This window comes from Apostichopus japonicus, chromosome 9 (assembly GCF_037975245.1).
Source record: "Apostichopus japonicus isolate 1M-3 chromosome 9, ASM3797524v1, whole genome shotgun sequence".
NCBI classification, from domain to species: Eukaryota; Metazoa; Echinodermata; class Holothuroidea; order Aspidochirotida; family Stichopodidae; genus Apostichopus; species Apostichopus japonicus.
The window spans coordinates 7,226,175-7,241,755 of NC_092569.1; the positions used below are offsets into that span (position 1 = coordinate 7,226,175).

At 35.3% G+C, this 15,581-nt stretch overlaps 1 protein-coding gene across 2 annotated transcripts in view; it reads left to right on the plus strand.

The window, feature by feature from the left end:
- Positions 1 to 1,347: 1,347 nt before the first annotated feature.
- Positions 1,348 to 15,581, plus strand: part of LOC139973202 (transient receptor potential cation channel subfamily A member 1-like) — a 47,881-nt gene continuing 33,647 nt past the window's right edge. The window contains exon 1 of one of the 2 annotated variants that reach the window (XM_071979712.1): positions 1,348 to 1,916. The gene's annotated coding sequence lies outside the window, so the exon portion shown is untranslated. Of the gene's footprint in view, positions 1,917 to 14,578; positions 14,653 to 15,581 lie in introns of those variants that run through there. The other variant, XM_071979713.1, reaches the window with a different exon arrangement.

A 15,581-nucleotide genomic window follows, 5' to 3' on the forward strand; every position in this document is an offset into this window, starting at 1 on the left:
ACAGGGAATTTTGTTTGTAAAATATTGCCAGCACCTCCTCCCTCCCCCAAGTCACCAAACCTTAGTGACGCGCCTGCATCCAAATGTGTTTCTCGGAATTTATAAAATAATTGATTAACATTATGCATGCACCGAAGAGCACAGTTTGACACTGAATAATATAGACACATTACTGGCAATCAATGCTTCAAGTCAACCTGTAATAAATATTGACAAAAGAAAATGACCTAACACCAGTTACAAATTCATCCTGGTAAAATACAGACGAGGCGTGTCCGATTTCAGGTTCAGTTGCCTGTATTACATCAAATAGCTTTGTTACTAAATGTAGGCTTCATAGGGAAATTTTGTATGCAATTGTCATGGCGTAATTCAGTTAAAATTTAAGTCTTTTTATTCCTTACCGGGGGGGGGGGGGATTTACGAAATAGTGACGATGTATATGTGTGTGAATGATGTGTAAGAGGTATGAGGTCACCAAAGGTCGATGTCTGAAATCAACATTAATGTTTGGATGAACTTTACACTTATATTGTAGATCCTTCTTTAGTGAGCACGATCAGCCTTCTGTTCTTCAAAGATCATTTTGTTACCACGAACTGCGTAATTTATTGTCCTAGTTAAAACGGTCGTCGAATTCAGTCTTTTTCCCAAAAAATAACATGTCCGTTCCCAACGTGTCGGTTCCCAATATGATTACATATATTAAATATCGAATGATGACACCCACTGTATTCGTCCTCCATATAGATGAGCTTCATGCAATACGTTTTTGCTAAGTCATACTATGATGATTCAGTGTACTTCCACGATATGATGGCTGTGAAAAGAACTCACACCGGTTGAGGGGATAGAGGATGAAAAAATGGGTGTCAAACCACTGAACAATCTTATAACAGAAGAATCAAAGAATCTCCGAATAACTGCTACAGAAAAGGTGTAATTGAATTAACCATCACACCAGCTTCGACTATTTAAATATTGACCTCACGAAATAATGGTGTTCTCACCAGGGAGCTGCTATTATAGTTAGAGTAACATATCCCTGCTATCACTATATCACTGCGTCTGCATATTGTGTTTAGTGGGGTATAGTAAACTTGTGTTTGAACTGATATGTTAGTGTCAGTACCACAAACGCCTCCAAACAATCTGAAATGAACCTACCCTCGACGTTCAGTCATTTGATATTTATATAGGTCACTGTATGCAGAATATATCTGCAATATCATTAAGTTGAATCGAGTATGGTTATCCGACTGCAAAATGAAGCAGAAATTGGCGGTGCGTGAAGTAATGTAGTATAACATGAGCTAAATGTGAGAATGCTGCATAAAGGAGGAGGATTAATTCAAGTCGTTCTAAATTCGGACTTTTGATCGTTTCTTAACCAAGGATTTCAACAAGCGAGGAATTCGGCTGGAGCTCTAACTTACCTACCAATTGACCAAGTTAACGTAAACCAAACAATCTACCTATAATATCACGTCTAATTGTTATATATTTGAATGTACCTGGCTAGAAGTTATGGTGATTGTTAGCAAGCTGTTATTTATCACATTACTAAGCCTCACAAGACACGTTTCCGGAATCAATTGATTGTTTTTGGTTCCAGGGATTATAACAGGAATTGGACTCCCGGCAACCTATGAGACTCTGGCTTATGATGACTGCAGTATAAACGCTAACTGGTTACCGGGATTCATAAGTACAGATACGTGTCGTGTGCGAACACTGGTCAAGCCTCATATGGACAAACAACTTCTCCGTTGTTATATTTGGCTTGAGTTTGTACCATTCCGGTCATAGGTATATAGATTGTTGATTGCACTCGAAGAAGTGACTTCCATCCCTGACCATCAACTACAAAACAAGTGGCTTGGATAGCATCGAATTCTTGGACAGTTCTATAATTGGTAAGTACTTAGGACAGTATATTAGTTTAGGTCAAGAAAAATCGTTTTAACAGTATAGTAGTCTCATTGGTAAATACAATGGCAGGTAATTGTTTGGCTTAAACCAGATGTCAGTATTACCCCAGTAAAACCACATTTATATGCGGCATTGTTAGGCATGTTGCAGTGAATTTGAGTATTATTTAAAAAAAAATTAGTTCATTCTGAAATTTCCAAATGAAATATCGAGATGAATCTGGTCTGAAATTATTGTTGTCGCTGGTATTTGGCCGTGGTTGTCTAGAAAGAACGGCATTCTGCGTACAGATATTCACGTTCCACCGAATGACATTTACCCAATATTATTCGACATAACAAGGAACTTTGTGCACCTGTAGTAAACTGGAATGTAAAGTTTATGTTTAAGTTTGTTTGCAACATATACAACTGCGTAAGTAAATATTGATTGTTCCTCTGGTTTAAACTATAGCCAACTTATCACTCTGAGAGAGTAAAATGTTAGCTATGATTTATCAATCTTAAGTTTCCCTTACACCTCATTTTAACCTTGTAACTGATTTGGGAATCCATTTAAGGTGATCTTAAGGGCGATTACTGGTTCGCAAGCTGTTCCTATGAAGTAATAACTAATGGCGTTTCATAAAAATAAGTTTTTTGCAAATTATGTCTATAGCAATTTTATTCTGGTGTACAATGAAAAGTATTCCACGGTTTCTCATTGTATTGCTTGCTACTCAATTTTCTTTACTTGATTTCTGAATGTTAGGACAATTTCCAGTTTTTTAAAATGATTTGGATGACTTATTAGATTTGGCATAATCATCACAGAATTTTGTTAAAGTTGAAAACCCAACATACATTTGTGGATGACATCTCACCACAGCGACCTGATTAAGAACATTCTATACTTGTTTAAAAACGTTTTGCTAAATATTAACAAGGTCGAGTAGACGGAAACGATGTTATCGTATTAGTGAATATCAGTACAGATGGTTATTGGATCTGTGTGTGTATTGCAATCGATACAGGCTAATGAATTGTTGGATTGGTGCGGTAGCCGCACACATCATTGTTACAACGGCAAGTAATCGGTGACCGTTCGAGTCTCATCTCCGCTTGAATCATGTTGCCTTTTGCATGTGTATCGGCATCCCTTGAAATTTATCAAAGTTAAAGTGCATTAGTGTGAGAAATCCTCACATAACCGACCCCTCCCCCTCACCCACCCAATTTCCCCATGCAAGCAAGCAAACTAATAACACACGCATTGTATCGTCGGCAGATGTGAAGTATATACAGACACACGGTTGAAATTTCTTACAGATGATTAGGCCTGTATACATGTCGTATTGCAATAAAAGTTGGCAGTGCTTAAATGGTTGAGGAGATTAAATTACACGATGAAGTCCACGTCTTACAATATTGTAAGCGGAAATTAAAGTAGATCCTCACTTAATCAGGATCTGCCCGAGAAGATCATTTACAGTTATCGAGGCGGGTGTGGACGAAGTTAACGATCTATGGTCATATGATGCTAGAACTATTGGCAGAGGACGATTTATGTAATAATGTGCAAATATTATAAAACTTACTTTACAATATGTTGCTTCATCGCCCGATATAGACCGTCACGGGCAAATGATGTTACCCATAAGTCGATAAAGACAAATAGTAAACAAATAATAAACCAAAAATATAAATATATATATATATATATATATATATGTATATATATATACATATATATATATATATATATATATATATATATATATATATATATATATATATATATATATATATATATATGTAAACGTCAAAAGCAAATGAATATATATATGTATATATAATTGAATTGAGTTAAAAAATTCACGTGTACTCCAAACGAAAATATTGTTAGACAAAAGGAGAGAAATGAGTTGTGACTCATAATTGACAAATAAATGTACTACTTGCTAAAACTTGCATGCTGTATACGGTACCAGCTGCATAATTGTTTGTTGGAGCTTGAAAATAGCACGCATATACGACGAGCATGTTTATATTGCGAAACTATCGTCGCCATGCCGTCACCATAATTGTATAATACTATAGAACTGCACTTTAAGTTTCAATACGTGTTGCTGATGAATTTTGGGAAACAAACTTCCGAAGCAGATTCAATGTTTCTTATTCTAAAAGTACTATGACCAGTTGGGTTTAATTGAAAAATGATGTCGCAATCGAAAGAAAGAAATTTATTTTCTGTTGCCCTTATGGCGCGAGCAATTTACCGTAACATCACTGTGACAACCTAAATCAACATGTTCATCATACACAAATGTAACCTATATATACTCGTACCGTCCACTTTTTGACCCAATTCCACGGAGGAAACGTCTGAAAATACATGTTTATTTATTGCAATGGAAAGATATAACACAATTTCGCAAGCTACATCGGTAAGACCAAAAGGAAGATATTATTCAAGAGAAGGAACATAACACAGGCTAGCCACGAAATTGAATTTAGGCCTAAGCCGCTTAACTGTCGTAAACAAAACAGAGAGATTTGATTCGCGCATGATCTGTTGGGCGGGGCTTGCAAATTTTGATTGAAGTTTGTAGAATCTACGGACTCGTTAATAAATCTAGCGAATTTCATTTAGCTCAAAATGTTTAACGACAGATTACTCAATATAAATATTGAATATTGATATGAAATTTGCACAGAACCGTGTTTTTTGGAAAGGTCGAAGTTAAAATTTGGCAAACACACATTTAGACTTTAACAACTAAAATTGGAATTATATTTTGTAAGTTTGAAACCAATTAAAAGTAAATTTATTCAATCACGTCGCATTTACTGACATTGATGTAAAAGTAGTACCGATAAAATGTTCGTTCGTTTAGTTTTTTACAACCAAATTAACGGTACTGAAACCGATGATTATTTCATATGTTCAAAATAAACACGTTTTCAAGATTGGTCTTGTCTCACATTTTGCTCTTGATGATTGTTCCAATGCCCAAAGATGATGAAAGTTTTCCGATTAAAGGAAGACCATCTTTGTCAATCATTTAACGTATGATCGTTACAACATTAGGGATAAACTTAGGATATAAAGTCGATTTGGTAACATTGACTACCGAGGTCTTGTTTACAAGTATGTAGACGCTCGAAAGTACCTTTTTCACTTTTGCAAAGTCACGATATGATGATGTAACTTCTCACGTGGCCTCGGGATGGTTATCAGCTCTCTCCGTGCGGACTATTGTGGTTTTCGTCAACACCACTTACCTGAATCGATTTTCCTTTCTTGTGAACGCGGATTTTTGCCATTTTTTCGTCTTAAAGTAAATAATTGACAAAATCAGTGGGGAAGTTCTCTAGATGAATATAAAAACATTTTAAAACAATAAATAATATGTTATATAAAAACTGCTTCGTCACGTAGTGGAAGTTGAAGTTATGTTAAACTGCGATTTTCATTCACTGTCGAACATGATATTATTAATTCTGTTTCCGGTTTTCGTTCTGAATCTCATGTAGTAATCATAATGAGTGAAAACCATGAACATCCGGTAATGTTTGGTGGTCTTTACATATTATCCTTGCTCAACACTTTTATTATGCTTCACAGGTCAAAATTACCATAAAAACAATATATTTCCAAGTCGTTCCTTCCCCTTCCCCCTTCCTCTTGCACTCACAACACTCAAACACTTAGAAAGATAATATCTTGTATCTATTAATAGTGTAACGTTTTGTCTGGTTGGGCAATATTTAAAGCTGGCTTGGCGAAAGAGAGTCTCGACAAACAGATGGCAATGGAAAATATATTCAAGTGCCCGTGTAACAATGGTACCGTTTATTCAACACGCCATTAAAACAGGGCTCATACAATATAACGCTTACAATATATAGCTCTAACAGGTATCCTTGAATTACGTATATACTACATTGCAGCGCAATATGCGGGGTGTAATACAGCACCAACCGATAACCGTAATACAGAGTACAACACTTAGATGAACCTAGCTGAAATGATCATTGACGTTCGATGAAGCTGGTCGAAGGAACACTGACTTACCATCTCTGTTGTATATTCAATTCAGCAATAAACTCGATTCCAAAGTCATAGATATGAAAATAGTTGTTCCGTGATAAAACCTAACGTAGAGGAAGAGTTTAGTCGAGGAGAGAACAACAACCAACTACTATCTTACAGCTGGTACTATATAGGCAGTATGCATGCCTTACCAGTACGGATTACTGCTGACGGAGCTAAATAAATAAATACAGGCCACGAGGCGGTTATATGTACGACCGCGAATGTGGTAGAAGCCCACAGGGGTTTATGGATTACATCATCATGTCGGGTGGCTTCCAATTCAATATTTTAACTCAAATTTGGATCTAAAGCTGAAACTAGAATATCATGCGTGTGTTACACCGGAGACATCGTCGCTGTTTAGTTTTGCATATTCATTACTCAACTCACATCTTGGCGTGGTCTAGATTTTATAATGAGAATCGTTTATTCAAAAATGATGTCAAAAGTCTACCCTTTTTACTCCATTCCCGTTAGTTTTAACAACTATCACTGTAATATTCAGTCATTAAATGATCATTTTTCATCCATGAACAACACCGGAACATGAAACATAAAGAAAAACATAACATCAAACATTATATTATGTTTTTCCTTTTTAGGTACACACTTTCTTTAAGTAGAATGCAACTTCACTTAAGTAGAATTGTTTACCACTAAAGTGAAATTGTATGCTACTTAAGTAAAAAAACCATTGCACTTAAGTAGCATTTAATTTACTTAAGTATAAATAGGACAATATTGGCCTCTAGTTTACTTAAGTAGAATACAATTCGACTTAATTAAAATTAAATTCTACTTAAGTGAAATACAATTTGACATGAGTAGAAGAAATGAATTCCACTTAAGTAGAATGCATTTTTTTTTTCCATTTTTGGTACACACATAATCACTTTCTTTAAGTGGAATGCAGTTTCACTTAAGTAAAATTATGGGATAAAGTTAGAACGGCTTGCCATAACGCCCCTGAGATGCGGTCACCAAACTTCCAGAGCCCAGGAAGCTCAGCTCCTAGAACAAAAGACGAGGTGCGCCATTGCTTACGTCATCGTAAACATCACTGGAGGATAAAATGGTTTTTCCCACAAATTGAAACATTACTTCAAGTTTTAACAATTAATACAGCATATAACGAAAAGCTTTCAAAAGTTAAAACACAACGCAAGTTCAATTACAATATTGAAGTTTCCTTGGATCGCTAGTATGTTGTTGTTACGGGATAGACTGTATATATTGTGTATGATTCTGCACCGTGTTTACCTTCCCAGTCGTGGGCCCTGGTTCCAGTTGTGGACCCTGGTCCAGATAAATATACATAAATAAACCAAGAAAGGCGTTGTTAAAATGTTCATACAAACTGTATCTACATTTTCTCGATTCATGTATAACTTGCGATATCCGGTAATAAAGAAAGTGATAAAATATACCAAAATCGACCTTGGGCACGGGTGCGTCTGACCTTCATGGTTTAAGTCCGGCCTTGGTTCTCAGTTTAGCACAAGTGTTCAGAATCTATCGGTGCTAAACAATTGTTTTCTGTAATTTATCTGTTATTGGTCATCTTTATATAGAGGAGAGTAAATGCAATTACCTCAGTTGTACTATCCTATACTTCTAAGACATCATAATGCTGATAACATAAAGCCTTCAAAATCATTTTATTTAACGTATGAAGTGCTCATCTATTTATGCATTTACACATATGATGCGGTATGCTATGCTCATTGCTTAAATATATTACGTAAACGGAAGTCTTGTTTATAGTTACCAGTTTTATTATAACGCGAGACCTACATAGAATCCATTAACGAATCTTTATTTAACAAATTCATATCCTTCAGTAAAAATCATCTTCCCAAAAGTAGTTAATGTATCGCAAGGATGAATATGTTATTTGTTCATAGCCTTACATTTAGTGTGATACTTCCGGTCTGGATAAACTCACCCTTTAGTTTGATAAATGTGTCATTTTATCACTAGATATAATTGCATCATTGTAAGCTCTACTTGTTGCCAATAAATACATCCTGTATGTGTAAGGGAATTTCCTAACTAAAATTAATGAAATATTCATGTAACATGTTGTTATATTCGATGAATGTCAGAAGAAGCCATGTTATCTGTCACTTTTATCACGAATTTGTTCCTTTATTCGAATCTCTTGTGATAAAACCAGTATCTGTGTCACAAATAGTTTATTCCTCTCACTGCAAATTTTATTCTTTATTATTAAACCTACTTATTATCCTAATAACCTATCTTTGTATATTGTTATTTTCTTTAATTGCAACTACAACGTGCAGGTATTCCAATAATTCAGTCCGCCCACTTTATGAACAAAACCTCTTTTTCCAATTCATCAACACGTATGGATTTTTCTTGGACTGTTTTTCTTGCCCAGAAAATATTTTTACATTGTTTTCATGATTTTCACAATCAATATTAGACGTAGGTCAAATATTTGCTGCATTTGCTCTTACACGTTTTCTTTCTTTGTTTTTAGTAAAATTGCGATATATTGTAATATAACTCAAGATTACAACCATACAGAAATGTATTCCATTAGCTTTTATAGTAGCTTTCATTTCAAATAATGAAAATGGATTTGAAATATCCCAAAAGGTGTCCAACAGACGAAAGTGATTTGTAATTTAATAGAACTGAAAGTTTATATATTCCTTCTCATCTCGGTGTTCATTCAAACATCTAAAAGTACCTTAGTTCTATCAATTACAATCTAATCTCAGAAGCCTGGTATAGCTCTGGTTTAATCGCCAGATTTTACCAACCAAAGACAGTTGCGTCTGGTTGCAACTCTCTGAGTTTTCACTGGTCCTTATTAAATGCTGAGGACGGTATATACATCAACCCTTCATTGATAGATCAGTCAACTGGCAAATCAACATTTTGAATACGTCCCTTTCCTTGTACTTTGGACTACTCCGCCTACACCTAGTATTGAAACTATCACATATACTGATTCATATAAAATGACTTACAGGGCTGCAGCACGAAGATCGATCAGCTAAACCCCAAGTTCATGCTTTCATTAATTAGGACATCGTACGGTAGGGATTGGAAGAAAGGCAACAGGCAGGCTTTTCTATTGGGTGGTGCGTTTACTGAAAATGTGGACACAGTCCTAATTAAGGGTGCCTATATTTTTTTTATTTTCTTTATTATTGTCATTTTTAATGAGGGTAATCCTACTCAGTGCAGAAGCACTGCTTTCCAGAGGAGCCCTCAAATATAGATGTAAAATCGTGCTATATTTTGTAATCACGTCAATTTATTTTGTAACATTCCATAAACTATTATTGACCTCCCAGCAACACGAAATCCATTCTCTATTCAGGAAAATCTAAATCTTTTAAAATGGAAAGTGGAGGTGAGCACATATCCGTCTCACCCCTTGCGTACAAGCCTGGTTAAATGCCCCCACTTTAAGCAACTTACTTTCCTTCCAAAAACGGTGCAATAAAACGATTCGTAGTTAATGACAGATCCGATAGTTTCATTCTGTATAAACAAGGCTACCTCTGCAGTGACAATGAAGTATCGTAAGGCTTATTATTTGTTGTGAAAAGAAACTTATTCTCTGGAGGCGTCACAAAAATCGGCAGTGACTTTGTTACCAACCAATATTGTATAGTAAGCCCTCATCACTGTGGTGGTGGTGAGTCAGTGCATGATATTATTATGTAAACATAACCAGCCCCTGCAAGCTCTGTGTCATTGACATTCAGGTATAACTTTAATCATCCTTACAATTCTTCAAATGTCAAGTAATCACGAGGCTTATATGGTCTGCAAATTGACAAGTGATGATAACAGTATACATCCATATAGGTTCATGTTTTTTCTTCTCTTTTTCTTTTCGTTTTCTGCGGAAATGGCCTGCTCAACTCAGAATGGCATTCCTCAAACACACTACTGAATATCACTGCATATATTAATTCCGTGTTGACAAGAATTGTTTAATTAAATTCCCTGGTGGTAAGAATAAAGTAATACTGCTGTTAAGTGAGCATCACTGCATCTGTTTTGACACCGAAAGAAGAAAAAAAAAGATTTGGTTGCAATGACTTGGCTTCTTTTACTCAACCCTCGATTGATAAATCATATCGATTAAGCGTTGGAACGCACGGTCGTTAATTAAATGGCTCGTTTTTAGCAGTAATCGATTCGTGTTTGTATAAACGTGTAGACCTTTAAAGCCCTTCACAGTCCATTTAGTAATTATGATTTACAAATGAGCGCACAGCAAGCTTTACCTTGCGATCGACATCAACGCAATTTTGTTTTTCATCAAAAGTTATTAAAATTTCGATATCTTTAATTGTTCTCATGCATGCCCCGAGCTTGTCACTTGAAGGTCATCTTACTTAGATGATGTAACAATACATGTATATACAGTGCAATACGCAATCGTTGGGTGTTTTATGTTACGTTTGACGTGTATATGTGTAGTCCAGATGGGATAGTCCTTCTCCCTATGCCGAGAATACTAGTCTGCTTAGTCATTTAAGTTTCGTCTGGGTAGTTAAACATTTAACTTCTGTGATACGGAGGTAACCCTTGTACTTTTATTTGTATCTTTATTGTATATTACAAGCCCGAGCGAATACCGGTACGGTGGCAGCAACATCGAGTCATTTCGATATATCAGTTTAAAACAGTTAAAGGTCTGAATGTTCTTCTTGATCGACTTGATCTCTTGACAAAGATATCATATATATAAAGTAAGGAGGTTTGCGCCACCTCAATGTAGCTTGACAAAGATATCATATATATAAAGTAAGGAGGTATGCGCCACCTCAATGTAGCTCTGTTTTTATCTTCTCGCATGCCTAATAACTTTAAGTAGAAGTTGAAAATTAAGTGTAAAACTATTATAGTTTGGACGGCTGCCATTAATCTTAAGCCAACATGAGGTTTTCATTAAATGTAAAAATAAATGTGATTACCTGGTGGCATAGTGCAACCCATAGGTGACCCTACTGTTCTTATTATTAGAAGTCATTATTCTTCTGCTAAATTAGCCGAGTCATTGCGGTTTCCATGGAGAGCCTTTTGCTTTTCCGACAAAATCTGCTTTGTCATTTTAATTTGGTTCCACTAGACTTGATTTTGAGTGCTTTTTCGTCTTCAGTCAATTAAGTCGGTGAGGATTTCGTTGATTTCGGTCTCCTAGATATTATGCTATAACATTGTAGTTACACAAGGATGGCGAGGAAATTATTTGTTGTCTTAAATTGCGACATAAGAGCAATGACGCAATTGAGAGACTGTTATGTTCAACGCAGATAATAATAAGCCAATCAACGGAAATGATTTCTTAACTAAATTATGTCCCAATTAGATGATGAGAATGCACTCTTTCAATGTGAAGTGCAACTTTCTTGACACTTGTGTCAAGTGCCGCATTGATTGATTAAGTAACCCAGCAGGTGGTCGATACAGTTATAGCAGTAGCCGGTACATGTTGTATATTTTTTGTGAGGATAGTCAGGTTGAAAAGATGACAAGTTCTGCAGCAGAAGGGAACTTGAAGTAAACAGATGTGATGTCACAAAACCACAATCAGAAGCATTTCTTCAAAATTTCATCACAATTTTCTACTTCAGACTTTGTATGATTTCAGTATGAATGCACTATGGTCATTGGTAAATTGATGACTTCACATCCACTTAGTTACAGTCAGAACCCTAACCAATCCAAGGTCAAAACAGTCAACTGAAAATAAAGTAAAACATAACACTTTGCTTTCAGTATGCAACTATGACATCATACCTGTTCCCTTCATTATGGTACAAACTGTCGCCATGTTGGAAATACATGTAATTAATATGCACGATGCTACATATTTCTTCAGTCTTTAATTAGTAAAAGAATTCGCACAATGTGAATGAAATTCTTTTCCTTTACAAATGTTCTTGGTGTGTTTGAAAAGGTCAGTCTTTTGTTAGTTGGATATCTTTTCAAAGAACAGAGTTAGACATAACGCCAGCAGTAGAACCGTGCTCGCATTAACAGTGAACTGTAACTGTCACTGTATTAAGAATTCAATCAAAATAAATACTTATTTACTAAGCAATCGAACATTAAGTGCTATTGGTATCAGCCATATATGGAGCAATTTCCGTGATGTTTCCGGGAATCATTCGTCATACGTCGTCCTCTCGTGAGAGCAGCGCTCTCCGATTGATTAAATTTGTGGAGATGAAGGCGCAGTTAAGAAAATGGTAGAACTGATTATATTCTTGTGAATATAATATCCACATCGTCTGACAGACGAAATCAAACACTACTGACACAGATATACAGTCAAAGTATTCAAAATCAAACTTATTTTGTATGGACGAGTAATAAATTTATTTATTTACTTATGTCATGATAAACTTATACATGTCATGTGTACGAGTCATGCATTTGATTATCAGACACTATATATCATGTTCGAGTGATACATTTGATTACCAGACACTATATATATCATGTACGAGTCATGCATTTGATTATCAGACACTATATATTATGTACGAGTCATGCATTTGATTATCAGACACTATATATCATGTACGAGTCATGCATTTGATTATCAGACACTATATTTCATGTACGAGTCATGCATTTGATTATCAGACACTATATATCATGTACGAGTCATGCATTTGATTATCAGACACTATATATCTTGTACGAGTAATGCATTTGATTATCATACACTGTATCGTGTTCGAGTGATACATTTGATAATCATACACAATATCATGTACGAGTCATGCATTTGATTATCAGACACTAAATCTTGTACGAGTCATGCACTTGATTATCAAATACTATGTCTTGTACGAGTCATGCGTGCTAATGAATGAATATTGTGCGTCTTCAATGCGTTAGTTTATTGTGATTAATGAGTTAGTATGAATTAGTCTTTTGTAATGGGTGAGTCAGGTAAGTTATTTGATGTATACATAATTTAACATAAATGAGTCATTTATATCATTTATGAACCGTTCATATCATGAATGACACATCTCTGCCATTAATGAGGAATGCATGTAGTTATTGAATCATGCAAGTCATGAATGAGATTTCTATGACGTAGATTCGTCATGTATGTCACCAATTCGTCATGTATGTCATGCTTGAGCCGTGGTTGTGGGTGGAATATATCATTTTGCGTAACACTTGTATGGCGGCGGCAGATATAGTCAAGTACATCGATAATGGCTTCAAGAACAATGAATCAACTATTGGTGTATTTCTATATCTTTCTAAAGCATTCGACACTGTCAACCATAACATCTTACTAAAAAAACTTAGCCAACCACGGCTCAAGCATGACATACATGACGAATTGGTGACATACATGACGAATCTACGTGCCTTCTCTTGCCTTCTAACTACTTTGATGATTACTATCTTTTTAATGGTGACATTCATAACTACAATACACGTTTTTTGTCAAAACTTCCGTACAAATTGAATCACTTCCGAGAGTACTCATTGACTTTTTATCAATTCTAGACTTACAATCTGGAATAGTTTAGACAATAAAATAAAAACATCCAAAAGTATCCATTGCTTCAAACAAAAAATGAAATTCATTTTACTCAACGATTATTATCATTAAGCAGTGATTCTTCCTTTTTTTTCATGTTCTTTGTTTTTTCTCTTTTCTTCTTTCTCTTACTTATCCTTTGTATTCTTTCGTTTATTGTTTATTAAAGAGGGAATGCTCGTAAAAGCTCTGCTTCTTCAGTCCTCCTCCACCTCCTTGTATATTAACTATTCACCACATTATTTATATTATGTGAAAATAAATCAAACTCAAAGGAATAACGAAGGCAGGCATCAGAGACAATTTATATTATTCAGTAACTATAAAACTCTCTAATATTCGAGTTTTAAGCTAACCGCTTCTTGTTGGACTGAATACGCTCGCTTTGAAAATTGGGGCCTAAGGCCTCACCACAATACACAGTAAGCCGCCATTGATTACGCAATACGCCTGAAATTCCATCTTGATTGTTTATCCTTTGTATTCTCTCGTTTATTGTTTTTGTAAAGGGGGACTGCTCGTAAAAGTATATGAAAGACAATAATATATACCATGATTGGCTCATGACTATCATGAAAACGTCTGGCATATCATGGATTCGTCATGTATACCATGAATTCATTGTGTATGTCATGTTTTCCTAATGTGTCCATTATGTATGCTATGCAATAGTCATGCATGTTACATATTCGTCATGTATGTCATGAATTCGTCAACTATGTCATGTTTAAGCCGTCTCTCGTATCGTATTTTGCACCTTTAACGTTTTAGCAATGTTTCGGTAGTTTCTTTGAGCTTCCCATCCATCCGTAACAGAAACTTGCGGATCTAAAATTTACCTCACGTTTCATAGTTTACGACGCTTTGTTCGATAGAATTAATAAATCCCTGACTGCATGACATATGATGCTACCATTACATTATTTTTATGGAGTATTCAGTTACCAAGTTTATCTTTAACCTTCCAAACACACGTATCTAATATTTGACTCAGTACACAGACAAACACAATCAGACGTAACGAGTTTGACAGTAATACTTGTAATATATTAGCATGAAGCACGTCTCAGTCTCTGGTAAGTTTTCTAATCCGTCACAATTCTTTCCTTGTTTGTTGTATAATTGAGCCACAGATGATCCTTCTATCCGTCTCTACACACTTCTGTAAAAAATATCTTTTGGAGAACAATCAGTATGACGTCACTGATCATGCCGCTAGCCTATCTGTGTTTAATTCTTATAAAGTACATCAGTTAAAGTATTATAAGTATATATAACGGCTACAGAAGGCCCTGAGAGATCTTTTTTCTTTCGTCCATGCACAATTTCAATAACACCTCTGTGTCTGTGTGTGTGTATGTGCGTGTGAACCTATACAAAGCCAATCTAAGTTGAAATAAATGATTCTCACAACTTGGGATATCGGTCATGTTGCCATATTTTATACCACCAGTTATATCGTTTTCGTACTCAAGATATAAAAGAAACACATAGGCCTACAAACTCTATAACGATTCAAAGAGATTTATCAGAAGAAGAAGAAAAGCAACCAGAGAACATCGGACTGTCCATTTTGTTAATTTAAGGATATGTTATACTGAGGTTTTACCGATTTCATGTTATCCCTGCATGAATATAAAGACCGCTTTAGACTTAAAACATGCAACATATCTGATGACATTGGAGACACAAATAATCGAGTCCATTGCATTGAAACGAGGTCGTGATGTGTACTATCATATGTTGAATTCAATTGGGGTTATATCGATTTCCTTTGTTTCAAAATTGTGATGTGCAGGGAGGCCCTATTTACGCCGCTATCATTAGAATATGTTTACAAATCACCACTATGAGATTGAGCAAATGAATTACATGTTTAAACTGAAACAAAAAGAAACTATTAACAGCATAAAATATCATGATGATTTTCCTCCATGGCTTGAAAAGTAGTCCAGTGCTTTTGTCGAGAGGTTATAGATATAAGGTGCACCAGGAAAGGTTAATA